The sequence below is a fragment of the Pseudophryne corroboree genome, chromosome 4 (genome assembly GCF_028390025.1).
Source record: "Pseudophryne corroboree isolate aPseCor3 chromosome 4, aPseCor3.hap2, whole genome shotgun sequence".
NCBI lineage: Eukaryota > Metazoa > Chordata > Amphibia > Anura > Myobatrachidae > Pseudophryne > Pseudophryne corroboree.
The window spans coordinates 412,366,532-412,372,838 of NC_086447.1; the positions used below are offsets into that span (position 1 = coordinate 412,366,532).

Here is a 6,307-nt window from a genome sequence, read left to right on the forward strand (position 1 = left end):
GCGGTAAAGTGACTGCCTCCCTTAACTAGTTTGGAAACTATGGACCCTCCCCGGGATTCATAGGTACCTAAGGTTACTAGTGGACTTTGTCCTAAGTAGCATTCACTGTACATCTAGCCTACAGTGCCTTGCTAAAGTATTCACCCCCTTTGCATTTTTCATGTTTTGTTGCCTCACAACCTGGAATTAAAATGGATTGTTTGAAGGTTTGCATCATTTCATTCACAGAACATGGCTACAACTTTGAAAATGTTTTTTTTATTGTGAAACAAACAACAAATAGGACAAAATAACAGAAAACTTCAGCGTGCATAACTATTCACCTCCCTAAAGTCAGTACTTTGTAGTCAATACTTTTGCGGCAATTACAGCTGCAAGTCACTTTGGATAAGTCTCTATGAGCCTGCCACATCTTGCCACTTGAAATTTTTTACCCATTCCTCAAGGCAAAACTGCTCCAGCTCCTTTATGTTGGATGGTTTCCGCTTGTGAACAGCAATCTTCAAGTCTGACCACAGATTCTCAATTGGATTGAGATCTAGGCTTTAACTAGCCATTCCAACACATTTAAATGTTTCCGCTTAAACCACTCAAGTGTTGCTTTAGCAGTATGCTTCGGGTCATTGTCCTGCTGGAAGGTGAACCTGTCCCAGTATCAAATCACAGGCAGACTTAAACAGGTTTTGCTCAAGAATATCCCTGTATTTAGCACCATCCATCTTTCCCTCGACAGTTTCCCAGTCCCTGTTGCTGAAAAACATCCACAGAGCATGATGCTGCCACCACCATGTTTCACTGTGGGGATGGTGTTCTTGGGATGATGGGATGTGTTGGGTGTGCACCAGACATAACGTTTTCCTTGGTGGCCGATAAGTTAAATTTTAGTCTCATCTGATCAGAGCACCTTCCTCCATACATTTGGGTAGTTGTCCACATGCCTTTTGGCAAACTCAAAACGTGCCTTCTTATTTTTAACAATAGTTTACAACAATTGTCTCACGGCACTAGTGATGGATTACTTATTTCAAAAACTTAGAATAGAAAACATGTACTCATTTGTTTTTCAGCTGCTGAGTGTTATTATGCTTATGTGGGCATAAACTAACCGGGTCTCCAATTACATAGGAGAACCAATTGAAGAAATACTGCAAGACACTCTGCGCTTATCAAATCTAGCAGGCTTGAAAAATTAGAGTGAATTCACATGTGTAAAAGTAAAAAACATTTATTCAATAAGTTGATCATATAGACCTTTAAATGACCTTTATATAGACCTTTATATATACACTCACCAAATACAATTCATTAAAAACTGTATACATACACAAATAACCATATATGAACCTAATTGGATCCTATTTCTAATAGCCGGCTATATAGTAAAAATCCGTATGAAGGAGGATCAGATAATGAATATAAACCGTGTCCACAGTCTTATCATGTGAAGAATATCCTCATTCTTAGTATATCCTCATGGTGGTTATCAAATATACTAAGAATGAGGATATTCTTCACGATAAGACTGTGGACACGGTTTATACTCATTATCTGATCCTCAGATAATCTTTCAAGCCTGCTAGATTTGATTAGTGCAGAGTGTCTTGCAGTATTTCTTATTTTTAACACTAAGTAATGGCTTTTTTTCTGGCTACTCTTCCATAAAGCCCAGCTGTATGGCGTGTACGGCTTATTGTGGTCACATGCGCAGATACACCAGTCTCTGCTGTGGAACTTTGCAGCTCCTTCAGGGTTACCTTTGGTCTCTGTGCTGCCTCTCTCATTAATGCCCTTCTTGCCCGGTCTGTGAGTTTTGGTGGCCGGCCCTCTCTTGGCAGGTTTGTTATGGTACCATGTTCTTTCCATTTGAAGATGACAGATTTGATGGTGCTCCGGGGGATCATCAAAGATTTGGATATTTTTTTATAACCCAACCCTGACTTGTACTTCTCAACAACTTTGTCCCTGACTTGTTTGGAGAGCTCCTTGGTCTTCATGGTGCGATGCCTCCTGCGTAGTGGTGTTGCAGCCTCTGGTGCCTTTCAGAAAAGGTGTGTTTATACTGACAGATCATGTGACGCTTAGATTGCACACAGGTGGACTTCATTTCACTAATTATGTGACATCTGAAGGTAATTGGTTGCACCAGAACTTTTGGGGAGCTTCACAACACACACATGCACATGCCAATTTACAAATTTTTATTTATAAATATTATTTTTTTATATACATTTTTCTAATTTCACTTCACCAACTTTGAATTTTATGTGATGGATATGCACAAAATAGTCTGATAAAAAAAAATTCAATTACAGGTTGTAATGTAACAAAATAGGTACAAAGCCAAGGGGGGTGAATACTTTAGCAAGGCACTGTACTTAAAGAACACGGGGCTAAAAAGTACAGTCCGGTAGGGATTGGACTAAGGCGATATAACTTTAGTCCCCTACACAACCCTGTTTCTTTACAACGCACTTTGAGCAATACAATTACTGGTGATGTAATGCTGCATATGCAAGATAACATTCCTCTTTTTACTTTGCTCACCTATGGAAGTGTAAGGTAAAATAAGTGATGTTGTGCCGCAATCTGCTGCCATTAAATCACCTACATCGCTTTTAATTGCCCCGTCAGTAGTTATGGATATAGAGGGTCCATCAGATTTGGTATAGCTACTGTATGTATTACCCCCAATACAGTAATGTGAAAGTTTCTGCTAATCTTATTTATAGGAGAGCCCTCATTCTCCCCAAATTTCAATGTTGGGGGCTATGGGGGTAATTCCAAGTTGATCGCAGCAGGAATTTTTTTAAGCAGTTGGGCAAAACCATGTGCACTGCAGGGGGGGGGGGGGGGCAGATATATAACATGTGCAGAGAGAGAGAGATTTGGGTGTGGTGAGTTCAATCTGCAATCTAAATTGCAGTGTAAAAATAAAGCATCCAGTATTTACCCTGCACAGAAACAATATAACCCACCCAAATCTAACTCTCTCTGCACATGTTATATCTGCCCCCCCTGCAGTGCACATGGTTTTGCCCAACTGCTAAAAAGTTTGCTGCTGCGATCAACTTGGATTTACCCCCAATATCTGACCCATTCTACCTAAGATAAAATTACCAGTTTTGCAGTTACCTGAGCTAAGTTTAATGAAAATATGTTTAAAAATTCACTCAGTTATTTCAGCCTAGGTACACTAACTGCAATAAAAAAACAAGTGTAAAGTTTGGCAGGAGTACATTTTGTACTAGGGGAAATAAGCTGTTGGAGTACTTGCCATTGTTATTCCCTGAAAGGAACACAGGTTGTTGATCTTGCACCGAACTAGATTCAAAAATACAGAGAATTAAGTAAGAGCCAGAGATGGACGATCATAAATTGGAGATCCCTATCTGTCCGTATGGCGGTGCGCCCAGGGTCATAAAAACGAAGTACACATATGACTACAGAGAGAAAAAGTATGACACTAGTTTGGGCGCACTCTTATTATTGTTTTCTTTTAAATTATGAACATATGAGAAATAATGACAACTTAGACTTGTACTCTACACCTCATTAGAAAACTAAAGAATAAATATATACTGCACGTATCATCTGTATGACAGTGGTATCAGGGAGGAACATCTATGAATGTATATAGGATGGTGTATGGAATGTTCAGATCCTTAATTATGCCTGGATAATTGCATAATGGAGGATGGCTACATCACAAGCAACCTCCGTCTGCCAAGGATCTGTACAAACTTGGTTTGTATTAATGCAACCCTGGATGGGGTAGGATTAGTGAATGAGAGAGCCCACACACTATATGTGATGATATCTGGTAGTTATCCACTGTCTTAAATTGATGAACTTATTGGAAAAATAGTTGGAATCAGTAAAGTAGTGATACTGCTGTTGGCGTTCTTGCCCAAGGTGGATCTTCCTACTTCACCGGGTATTCCCTAGTGGTCACCCGTCTAGGTACTTACCCAGCCCACCTCCGTTTAGCTTCCAAGATCGGACGAGATTGGGCGTGAATGGAGGGGTATGGTCGTAGGGAGAAAATGTCCTACCTCGCCAATGAGAGTGCACCGAAATGGAAAAATGGGTTCCTTCTAAGAAGGAGAAATTTTGTAGAAAAAAGACGTGAATCTGCTGTCCACGTTAGACTGACGGGACGTGTCCTGTGGTGGACTAGTCCGCCTGAATCGTGGATGAGAGTTCACAGAAGGAAGAAAAGCAAGAATGAAGAAAAGGAATAACACAGTTATATAAGACTCCAAAAAGAAAGGCATATGGTGCCGAAAATTAACAAAAATGCTGTGTATTTACTTGTGACAGTGGAAAGATTTGAATTTATTACAAGCAGTGGTGGGCATACAGTTTTAACCTAGAAAATGACTGTATTTTTGTGTGTTAGAGAAGTAAAAATACACACTGATAGATTGAATATACACTCCTATACGAAGGTGTTGCAGATAGTGTTCCTGCTTGGAATACCTGATGGTCTTGCAGAAAATAAGTAAATTGTTTTAATATACACACAGAGTCGTTAGTATATCAATACCTATGTAAGGGTTTTTGAGAAAAAGGATTTTTTTATGTTTTAAAGAAAAAGTCTGATTGTGTGCCTGCTGGAACAGCAGGAAGACAGATTGTTAAAGGATGCACCTCTTAGCGGGGTCAGACATAGGAGGTGCCCCTTGGACAACACACCTGTAACAAGGAATAGGATATGCACTATAACAATGACAGATGTGTAAAATTTACCCTAAGCAAATATCAGGGTATTGCAGGTACCGTTCCTGCTTACCAATAATATTTGAAGCAAAAAAAAAAGGATGGTTAAGGAATATATATCACATATCCAGATGTCAGACATAAGAGGTGCCCCTTGAAAGACACACCTATTGTAAGAAATAGGTTATTCCCTGTTCACTTCTTAATTTTAGGGAGCACAGAAATAAATCATAAAGTTAAAAGTCTTAGGATCAAAAAGCAGGAGGCTTAATAAAGGGAATCCACTCAGGCCAAACCACTCTCTGGTGGGAAAGCCCACAGGTAGCGCATCTGCCAAGAAATCTGAATTCGGCAAATTGACTCCAGGCTACACAAGAGCTGGGAGAAGCATTAGCTTGTGACATGCCAGGACTATCTGACAAGAGTCAGTCTCCCACATGTCTCTGAATATACCCATGTTTGGACCCTTTCCATCACTAACACAAATTCTGCATTATAAAGTCCAAACATCATTACTAAAACATGAGTAATTGTTTTTCAGACAAAGATTAATCAATATTGTATCAGAAAAATTGTCATGCAGTCTACATATTTGCAGATCGAAATGAGATTTACTTTAGGTAAAGTATTAATAGGAATGAAAATAATATCATCTTGTTTAATACATACACCAGCACCCAGTCAAGTGCCCTTGTCTATAATATGAGACACTTATATCAACATAGTTGCAACAAGCCTGTGTTTTCTGAAAGACTTCTAATTATTTTCTCAGTACTGATGAACAGTAGATATGGATGTGCACAATGATATCTCCTTAAAAGATTAACAATGTTTTCATTTGAGTGGTCTGCTATAATAATGATGCACTTAAAATAAATTGCATAGATGGTACAGTGGAATCACCAGTCACACAATAATCTTTTTCTTACAGCATTAACACCAATATACTGTATAATTGAACATTGCATTCATATTTGACTATATCATTTATTGTTATTTATATAGTGCACACATATTCTGCAGAGCTTTATAAAAACTAAGGAGGTCATTCTGACCTGTTCGCTCGCTGCGTTTTAACGCAGCAGAGTGAACGGGTCCCTGCTGCGCATGCGCCAGCGCCTTAGTGCTTCGGCGCATACCAGACGGCCTAAGGCCGTAGCAGGGATGCAATCACCTCTGCCTGATTGACAGGCAGAGGCGATTGCTGGGCGGGAGGGGGCAGAACGGCGGCATTTGGCCGCCGTTTCGTGGGTTTGGTCCGGCCTACGCAGGCGTGGCCGGACTGAACGGAGGGCGGGCAGTAGCGGCTGCGTGACGTCACACGCAGCCGCTGTGGGCCGGGGAGTGATGAGTAGCTCCCGGCCAGCACACTAAAGCTGCGCTGGCCGGGAGCTACTCTTGAAGTGCAAAGGCATCGCCGCTGTGCGATGCCTTTGCACTTCTGCGAGGGGGGGCCGGACTGACATGCGGGGCGGCTAGCCCTGTGCTGGGCGTCCCCCCGCATGTCAGGGAAGAAGATCGTAGCTGTGCTAAATTTAGCACAGCTACGATCAACTTGGAATAACCCCCTATATCAGTCATTCACATT

General features: G+C 40.8%; 1 pseudogene; it reads right to left on the reverse strand.

The window, feature by feature from the left end:
- Positions 1-3,919: 3,919 nt before the first annotated feature.
- LOC134912422 (5S ribosomal RNA) lies at positions 3,920-4,038 on the reverse strand (annotated as a pseudogene).
- Positions 4,039-6,307: the final 2,269 nt, after the last annotated feature.